The sequence below is a fragment of the Molothrus aeneus genome, chromosome 3, assembly GCF_037042795.1.
Source record: "Molothrus aeneus isolate 106 chromosome 3, BPBGC_Maene_1.0, whole genome shotgun sequence".
Classification (NCBI taxonomy): Eukaryota; Metazoa; Chordata; class Aves; order Passeriformes; family Icteridae; genus Molothrus; species Molothrus aeneus.
Window position 1 is genome coordinate 82,496,389 of NC_089648.1, and position 10,797 is coordinate 82,507,185.

The window sequence follows — 10,797 nt, forward strand, 5'->3', positions numbered from 1 at the left end:
AAAAAGGAGCGCCATGTCTGGAATCAGTTTCCCATTTTACTTGCATGGACTATTGAAATCATTTAATCTGAGGTCTCTAAAGGAATGATTTTCTCATGGTGGTCAAAATCGTCACCCCCGACCCCCACACCACCCCCCATGTTTTGGCCCTGTCTATGCTGCTGGTGCTCTGAGGTTTTGAAAATATATTGTGCTTATGACATAGTGAAAGTGATGTCTTTCAGACTGTGACCTCCAAGAGCTGATGACCAGATTGAGGTTGTGCTTTCTCCAGTGCGCCCTTCAGTGTCACCCCGAGCAAGACTGGGAGATCTGTCACTGTGTTCTGTGGCTGCCTCCTGGTCCACGTGTTCAGTGTTAAGGTTTTTTTTCCTCCTACAATATTTGGAATCCATTTTTTCTCTCAAGACCATTCCTGATTAAAATAGCCCATTAAATCCTCTTATCCTTCAGATTTGGGCAACCAAGTCCCAGTGATTGATTGGTAAGGACAATCAAAGACATAAGGAAAGGAACACAAAAGGACAGCTAAAACAGAAGACAGAAGGAATTACTGTCTTATGAAGAGACTCCAGAGAAGTCTGAAGACTGCGCAAGTAAGATTTAAAATATCCTGAAGAGTGAGTATGAATATATAACTACATCACAACCCTTAAATTATACAACTAGAGAGCAGTCATTAAAGCTGGTAGCATACTGGCTTAAAAGAAATTTAAAAGCTACTGCTTCATTCACTGCACATTGAATTTCCCAAATTCATTGGCACAGGAGATTGTATCTTCAGATTCAAAAAGGATCAGAAATTTAACGACTAATAGTTCTTTAAACAGAGAGAAATATAAACCTTCCAATACTTCTAATATGAAGATTGTGGGTGCTAGAGAAATTATGAAATAAATTGTATAAAAATATTGTTCACGTTTGCCTACTTGTCCCGTCTCATTTGGATTTTTTTGAAACAGAATATTATTGTGTGACATGAATCATTCTGAGCCAGCCAGGAATTTCTGATGTCCCCATATCATTGATCAGCGTCTGATAGCCCCTGTACCATTCTCTGGGTTAGACTATGCTAGCCACATTAAAAAGTTTGTCAGGTAAGATGCAGAAATTCCAGAAGAAAAATTCCCTGGTTATGTATAATTTAGCAGTGCAGACATAGTTAAATGACACAGTACTCAGAACTTGAAGAAAAAAATAGCATTCCATATTTAATTCACTTTGTAGTCATTAAGTAAAACTTTTACTTTCCTAATTCATGATGCAGTTCGTGTAGAAGATAACATTAATTTAGAAAGAATTTGTTATGTAAATGTGGATTTCTCCTCAATTATCTAATCCATTGGCTGTTTTTGATCCCTATGCTTTGCTAATATACTGTAAACTTTCTCTTCCAAAATTAGCTAAATTGTTTAGATGTAAAGAATGAAATCACTTTATCAAGATTCACTTTCAATAGAATAAACTAGGAAAGTCTATCAGGAGATTAATAGAAGAAAAGTTACATTGATTATCCATATTGCTGCTTGATAAAATCTTATTTTGATTTGTTATTTTTGAAGATTGAAATACTTACATTGGACTTGATTTTGATGGATTTTCTCAGTTTAATTAATAAAGGAGCTTGTAACAATCACAGAATCACTTAATCAGAAATTATACCACAATATTATAACAATATAATTAATAAACTTACAGTGTTCTTGCCTGATGAATATTTCAACTCCACTACAATCATTCTTCAAGGTCTTTGATGTTGTCATGTATCTTTGTTGTCTCTAGTAATCATTCACCCCATTTATATCAGAATTTTTTTAAATTCTACAATTTTATATAATCCTTACAATAAATTCCCATTCCATTTCATTTCTCTAGGAAAAGTAGACTCCAGTGTCACAATGAATAGATTCAGACTTTACCAGAAATCTCTCCATGTACACTCTCACTCTTCCTTTGGTACATTCACAGTCTTCCTCTTCAAATGCCCTGACACTCACAGAGATTCAACACAAAGTAAAACCAAATCTCATTTGCTCGTCTTTTTCAATATTGACTTTAAAGATGACAGGTTAGGTAAGAAAAATGAAAATATACACTTAAGTCTTCTTTAAACTCTGAAGATATCACAAGTTATTTTGAACAATAATAAAAATATTTTAAGTTATCTTAATTAGGACCCATTATCCCCCAAATTGCATATGCAAACAGGGAAGTGTACCATTTTCCTTCAGTCTCTCATTACACTGGAATACTAGATTTGCTTTTGTTTATTACTTTTTGTATATAATAGTATGCATATGGGCTGTATGTTCCCTGTAAAAAAAAGACCCACCAAGAGGGTTTTACTTTTCAGTGTTGTTGGATGATATCAAAGGAGCAAGAAATCAGAATCAAAAAGGCTGTGAGAGTAAAGAACCAGGAGAAATACAATTAGACAGGAGGCAGCCTGGTGAGCACCCCTGGAGAGACTGTTTGTCCAGGCTGGAATAAAGGACTCATTCAACTAGGTCATCCAGTGTATAAGACATCTGTGGTGGAATGATGAAAGTAGCACTGAGATGATAGAAATCAGAGCACAGAGCATGTGCATAGAAAATGAGAGAGTTGTAAGCAGGGGCAACATCAATGCAAGCCCCAAGGGACAGCATAAAATGTTTGTGATGGCGTGTCATAAGCCAGGAAGCTGGATGGAAGACAGCTGTAAAAGCAGGAGAAAAATAAGTTGTTGGCATGGTACAGTGACATGCAGGAAAGGATGAAGCTTGTTGAAGGCAGAAAGTGCCAAGGTGAAAAACAACCTGCGCATATGGTAGCACAGGAGAGACAAGTGGAGAATGTCACCAGCTTCAGGGTGAGAGGCAAGGACACAGCAGCTCCTGCATTTCCCTCAGTGACAGTGTGCTTCCTGCAGAGCTGAGGTCTCCATGCAGGACAGGGTACACCAGGGGACAGAGGCACACAGAACTTAAGTGAGATCAGAAGCTTTAATCAGCCTTTATTGAGGCTGGACTGAGAAAGAGTCAAATTATGACTAAGGAGGTTGAAACACTAGAAGAGAAAAACAGAAAAGAGAAAATCACAAGGGCAGGAATCAAAGTTCAGGGGAAAACTAAAGTTTTGTCTTAAAATTTTGCTACAGTACCATTACTGCTTCTGGAAATCATAGTCTCCCTGTGCCTAAGAGTGGAATGATACATCACCCCCAGCATAATCAAGAAAAAACTTTTGGGTACAATAGAACCACAACATCAGTAAATTCTGGGAGAACACAATGAAAATGTAATACCAGTGGTGTCTTCCTCATGTGAGTTACAGTGTGAGGCACGGGGAAGAGAGACATCCAGCTACAGTATCTGGGACATGTGTAATATTTTCTGGCATCAAGCAGAAAATGTGTGCCACTGACAATGTAATTGCATAATTTAAGCTGTTAACATGGGGTTTTCTAGAAAAATATAAAGCTTTTATTTGTGAAGGGTGATACTGTGATGAAAAAAAATCAAGCTAGCAGCAGGAATATCACTTTTATTCCATAGAAGTGTTACTGCTCATATAATACGTATCTAACAGGGTTGTCTACCCTGTCACACTTCCTTGAGCAGTCTACAGCTGAATTGGTTTTTAAGCCTTCATCACTATTTTTTTACTCCTGACAAGCCAGGAAAAGTGAAAAAAAAGTTTAAATAAGAATTCTTGAATGTAGATTTCCAGTGTCACAGCAGTCTGTATCTGCTAGCCATTTCTTTCCTCCTTATTGTCAGTCTGTAGCTGAAATGGAGATAAGAAGCCTAGTTTAACCAAAGTTAAACCAAATTTTAGTGAGTGATTGCAGCACTGGCTGAATTTCAAGGCTGCTTTACTTTGGCTCCATCCTTGACTGCAGACAAATAGTATATTATCCCAAAGTATTGAAGACACGTAAATATATATTTCCCATTTATAAAAATACATGCACTTTTTTCAGATATTTTTTCACACTAGACTGTATGACTTCCCCACCCTGTCTGATGGGCAAATTTGCAGGTTTTGCAAAAAGGAAGTTGTTTGATGAAGAAATACTCTTGAGAGCCTAATTCTAATTTCACGTTCAACTACATAAATGAGGAGCATCTGCACTGAAACCAAAGTAAAACTACGGTCAGCTGTCATCAGTTGTGCACCCTGCAAGTTACATTTCAAAACCATGCATAATTTCAAAAGTTAAAGAGTTCTACTTCAGCTGAAATGGTAATTTTTCAGTTGTACTACCTAAGAAATGAAGAACAATTAACAGTGAGGAACATGACCAGTACGATTACATTTCATGTCATAATATAAAATTAATGTTTTGATAAGTTTATTTTTCAGCAGTTTTCTTGTTTCAGTACTTAGTCAGAAAATAGCCATTTGCAATAATCTACCCATGCCAAACATGGTACAAGAAAGTTGTGAGATGCAACCTACCTCTCACAAATACTGCCTGGTGCTGTCACCCCCTGTGCCATGTGCTTGCAAAATGGTAAGGCTCAGTTCATTTCCATCAAGGATATGTTGAGACATAGCTCAGACAAAGCTACACCAAACTCAGGAGCATTATGCTGGTATCACTGTCTCCTGTCTGTATTATGGTCATCAGAGAAGGATCAGATGCCCCTGAGACATGATCAGCTGCATCTGATGGCAGGCACTGCTGGTATGACTAAAATTGCTCCAGCAATTAACAGGACCCTTACAAAGTGTTTCTTTAAAATTGAAGTCCTGGAACTCTTCACTGAAGATCAATGAGGTAACAAGCCCCATTTTCTTTGAAGGACTTATTAGAATACAAGCAATTTTTAATGTCTCCTTAATTTAAATTATATTATAAATTTTTAATTTATATACTCTTCCCAGCCCTTCGTGTCCAGTGTCTCAAAGACTATTTTTTTAGTTATTAAACTAATTTAATGGTCTACACTGAAAAAAATGTGATCAAATCAATCACTAACACAGAATTAATAAGGAACATTAAGAAGATATCCATAAATAATGTTGTGCACATAGAAAGCACTGACATTAGAGTATCTCCTATCAAGGCAAAAAAAATCAAATAAAGATCATGAACAAGGCAAAATCTGATTCTCAAATTCTTATCTAATGATTTTGAAAGACAGACTAAAACCAAACATGCTTTGACCAACATTAGATTGTTTTCCTATAAATGACAATGTGACTTGTGGTTGCTGAAATATTAAAATTTCCTATCAATTCTTACTGCTATGAGAGACATGACTTTTTCTGTAGCAATCAGTGAAAAATTTGAGATGGGTTTATGAATTATATTAAGCCATCTGTGTACATTTCCTATTAGTTTTTTTACTTATTATTTACATTTATGTAGAATTGGAATATATTAATACATTGATATTTAATGAACTTTTCTCAGGTGTGGCTAGATCATTCTTCAGTTAAAAGAATGAAGATGAAAGATTGTGGAGCTACATAATGTCAGTACAAAAGGACAAAACCCCCAATGTGTTACATGCAACATCTTTGTGTTTGAGGGAGACTGAATTGAGTAAAAGGGCATGGATCTCCAACCACTGAACTTTCTCATAAGGTTACCAGACATAGCAGAACTTCCCTTCATTAGCTGAGAGACTATGAAGTAAGAGGTCAAAAAAGTCACCTCCTCAAAAAGGTTAAATTCACCTGCTCTGTAAATTATCCATTGCGTTGAATCCTTCATTATACCAACAATCCTGTAGGAAACTTCTTACTCTACAGAAATAATTCCTGTGAATATCTGTTATCTACTGTAAAAATCGGCCTTTCTGTATAAGCTGTCTGAAATATTAAGAGTTCATAACAATATCAAATTACTAATTTCCATTTCTAATTTTCCAGTCTGTGTTGCAGCAGATTACTATTGTACAGGTATATCACATGGCTTTGATTCTAAATGGATAATCTGATTTTAAAATTTGGAAGTTGCTATTGTTATCATCACTTCATCATCTTGGGACAATAGAAATGCTGCAGGCAGAAGCAGCGTATTCATATCCTACATTACTTTACAGAAACAGAACCATGCAGAAGCCACCCCATGAATGCCACAGAAGTGTGTAGGCGGCAATGTAAGCAGAGCACTTTTTGTATAGTAAAAGAGTTTACTTAGATTATTTCCTTTCTGCTGATGACAACTTTCAACTCCAGAGACATGAAGAGGTTGGTACTCTACTGTACTACTGTCAATATTCAGCAAATGAAGATACAAAGATTCATGATGTAGTATTGGCCCTAGACAGAACAGGAAATTAATAAATAACTAAAGGATGGAAGAGATTTTGTGGAAAATAAACGTTGACAAATCTGACTATGGGTCTGGCAAGTATTAGTTTTTCTGAAAAAATAAATGCAAATAGTCAGACATTTGAAAAGCACTGACTTAGTAAAACATGGCATTATGATAAAGAATTGGCACTATATGCTATATTTAAGAATAGACTACATGATTTCCAATTCTACTGCAAATGGTACAATTACATCAATTTCAAAAGGGAGATTCCCAAGAGGAGTGCTTTAGTCTTGATTCTGTCCAATATTGTCATCAGTGACAAGGAACCTAATATAAAAATTGCTACTGAAGTGCAGATGGTAAACACTTGTAAAAGGATAAAAAATGGATGCAAACAATACTAATGTGTTTGTATAAGTAATTTGGAACTCTGAATCTTTTGGTGAACAGAATTAATTCAAACACTCACTTTAGCATCACCATTTATAATTGTTTTAGGCACAGCAAAGAAGAGAGTACACTACTTTGTGTGTGCACACAAAGACACTCATACATACATAAATTACACCAGATTTCTGCATCTGCTTGTGATTAGTTTGAATGTATCAGGTTGCATTAGAGCTACTCTGACTTTAAAAGAGGAGAATTGCTAGACCAGTTTTGGTCCTTTTAATAATATTCATATCTCTACTGAGTTTTATTCTGATCCATTATTTCAGCTACATTGCCACCACAAAACAGATGTAGATGGTCTGGAGAGTGTCCAGAAAAGGGACGCAGGTAAAAGGAATCAAAAGACTGGTAAGCTTGATATTTGAGGAAAGGCTGAGAGAACTGTGTTTGTTCAGCCTTGAAAAAAGAAGGCTTAGAGGACATCTATCACTGAATTCCAGTATTTAAAGGTATCTAAACAATGCTTACAAAGAATTTGGAGACCCCCTTTTTTACAGAGTGGTGGAAAACTCAAGGATCAATGGGTATAGGTTACTTCTGGGGAGTTTCTGACTGGACAAAGGAGGGAAAAAATTCCACAGGAACAATCAGTCATGGGATAATCTCCCCAGGGAAGTGATGGATTCCCCAGAGCTGGACAATTTTATGATCCAGCTGGACAGCTAGAATGCCAGTTTTGGCCAAGAAAAGTTGGACCATATAATATTAGAGGTCTCTTCCAACCTGGTATTCAGTAATTCTATCAAATCTAAGGATATACAAAAATTCTTTTATCTATCCTGGCACACGTGTGAGGCTGACCAGTACAAATAGTTGATTGGTTTCAATATCTTGATTCAAATCTATCACCTAGTACATGATCAATTTCAAAAGGGGCAGAGAGCTTCCAAATTTAAAATGGAACAGTGTGAAGTTGCTTCCCAATCTTGAGAAGTCCGGCTCTTTAGGGATGGATGACCCTACACACGAGCACATGAAGGGGGCTGACTGGCTGGAGAGCAGCTGGGTAAAGCAGCCTCTGGGGCCTGGTAAACAGCACTTAGAACATGACCCAGGGTGCTCATTGGTGACAAGGAAGGACAGCAACAACCTGGACTGAGCTGGGAACAGTGTTACCAGCAGGTCAAGAGAGGTGACCTTTTTCCTCTCTTCAGCACTGGTGAGGACACACCTGCAGCTCTGCTCCCAGTTCTGTGCTCCTCAGTACAAGAGAGAGACATGAATATCCTGGAGAGAGACCAGTAAAGGCCCATAAGGATGAGCAGGGGAATACAGCATTTCTCCTGTGAGGGAAGGCTGAGAGAGCTGGTTCTGTTCTGTCTGGTGATGGCTAAATAGTCAAGCCCATTTTAATTTCCTGACCTCATATTAGTAGGAATACTGTTTGTGCACATTTGCAGTGCTAGGTTGCAGACTGATGTTATTGGTGGCAGCTCTAAGATTCATAGTAACAGAAAGACCATATCAGAAAAGAAATAGGGATTTCAGTTCATATTTCAATATGTAAAGGCTATGTAAGTGTTTCAACATGAGCAAAGATTGTGGATGATTGATAATAACTTCAGCATAGAGGAAGAAGGATAAAAAGACAGAGATAGCAATAGATGCAAAACTGACATATTTTACTATAGAAAAAGTAAAAGGAAAAATATACATTTTAAGCCATTATATTTTACATGATAAAAGAGTTGTTTTCTACTTTATTTTTCTCTGTCAAAGTTTGCATGTGTTGCTGTATTATTTCTAGTTGGATTATTTTCTTAGGTTAGACTTTTCAGGAAAACCTAAAGGCACTTGAAATAAAGGTTAATTGGATTTAGATATCTAGGTACATTTAAATTCCATTGTGCTCCTCTCTGTAATCTTTAACAACCCTTGCAAAATATTTTCCTACAAAGTGAATTGATAGAAAGTTAAGGAAATGTGGAGCCAAGATGAATCTCACAGGCTTCCTGGCTGCAACTCGTATTTTGTTCTCTGGTGGCCAGCTTCTCAATGATATATTGTGCTGGTTTCGGCTGGGATAGAATGAATTTTCTTGTATACTGGTATGGGGCTGTGTTTTGGATTTGTTCTGAAATAGTTCTAAAACACAGGGCTGCTTTAGCTACTGCTGAGCAGTGTTTATATGGACTCAAGGACTTATCTGTTCCTCACCCAACTGCAGCAGTGAAAAATTTGGGGCTGCACAAGGAGCTGGGAGGGGACACACCCAGGACAGCTGAAATATGAATGGTAAATAATTTAAATCATAATGTATTTGTGAAAACCGAGCAGTGGAGCTGCTCAGTTATTGGTTATAAAAGAACTATTCTTGCAACAAACTGTACTGGAAAGTAAGGCAAGAGAAGACTTTCATTTCTATTTTGATTTTATACAATATCCACCTTTCATGAAAAAGATTTCAGTGAAGTAATTCTGGGGTAAAGTTCTTGGATTTTCAAACACCCTAATTCCCAAAGTGTCACAAATCTCCTGTGGGTAACTGATAATTTTATTTTGCACTTTGTGCATTCATATTGAATGGTAAAAAAGGAAAGTAGAAAAAAAACCCCAGAAAAAATATTAATGAACCTAAGCTACCAAAACATTCCTTGTAAAACCCTAGATGTTGAGAGAGTCCCAAAAACCTTACTGTAGCCAAGATGGAGTTTCACTTTTTTAACAATATTAAATGTTCTACATCTGTGTAAGATAAAGAGAGAAAATAGTAGGTACATGTACATAACAAGAAGTACCTGCAATAGTTTATATTTCTTTCTTAGTAGAGCTTTAATGACAAAATTAATGGATATTTTCCAAAATTAATGCTATGATAAATAAAAAAAAACTTTTCAGTTTACTCTTACTCTCTTCAGACTATAATTTTTCTCATGTGAAGGAAATAAAAAGATTACCTGTTTATAAAAAATGCTTACTCACTGAACTAAAAAAATGAGCCCCAAAGCATCAGAATGATAAAATAATTGTGAAACACCCAAACTTATTCCTTTTTCTTCAAGCACAACTTTTCTGAAAGACCGAAACCTTTTCTTGACATTGTGGCTGGTACACTGAGCAGTTATAGAATGAATTCAGCGTGTCCTTTAGATATCCAGTATCTAAGGGAATGTCAGATTATCTATGCTATTCTCTCTTTAACTCCAAAAGAACAGTTTTAATGATACTTCACAGAGTATGAGTGCCTTTCTGACTGGGTTGGTCATAAACCAGCAGCTCCTGATGCAAACAAATCTCTCTCTACCATTTTCCACTATATGAAGGGAGGTTATAGTGCAGCAAGAACCAGACTCTTCCTTGAGGTGCAGGGTGAGAGGACATGGCTCACAAGTTGCAGCAGGAGGTCACAACCCATGTTGAATTTTCCTTCCTTGCAGGAAGGAAATTGCAGCCAGGCATTGTGATGCAGCTCTCCACCATGAGAATGGTGAAGTCCTGAAGCAGGTTTCTAATAGAACCCTCAGGATAACAATTCCTGGATGCTTCCAGAACTGAGCTACATGAGCCCCATAGCAACTTGATCTAGTCTTGAAACCAACTTTGTTTTGAAATTATCTGCAGAAACCCTCTCATCTGATTTTCCCTTGTGGTTTTTTGCACTCCTCTACATCTTGGATACAACTTAGTTTTCAGTTCTGTTAATTTGTCAAAAATGTTTTTATTTTTCTGTCAGTAGATCAATCAATATTTCTCTGTTAATTATTTGTTTTATTATAGGTACTTGTATATTTCCTCTTTCTATATTCAACTATGTGAACAAACATCTGGAAATAACTGGTTTCATTCTGAGAGACAGAGACCACAATATCTACACAGTTATAAAAAAAAACAACCAAACAAAAGGCTGTCTGGAGTTCTGACAAGTTTATGTTCGTTTTTACAAGGTCTTCTTATGATTTGGAGTTTGTTGGTTTTTAACCACAACAGGAAAAGAAATGTGGAAAGAAAACATATACAGATGTACTGTATTTCATAACACCAATGTATTAGAAAGTCTAGAATTCAAAGGACTGTCTGGGCCTAGTCCAGTTTCCTGTTATTTTAAGCAACACATTGGATAATGTTTCATAATATTCTAGTATCTCTCC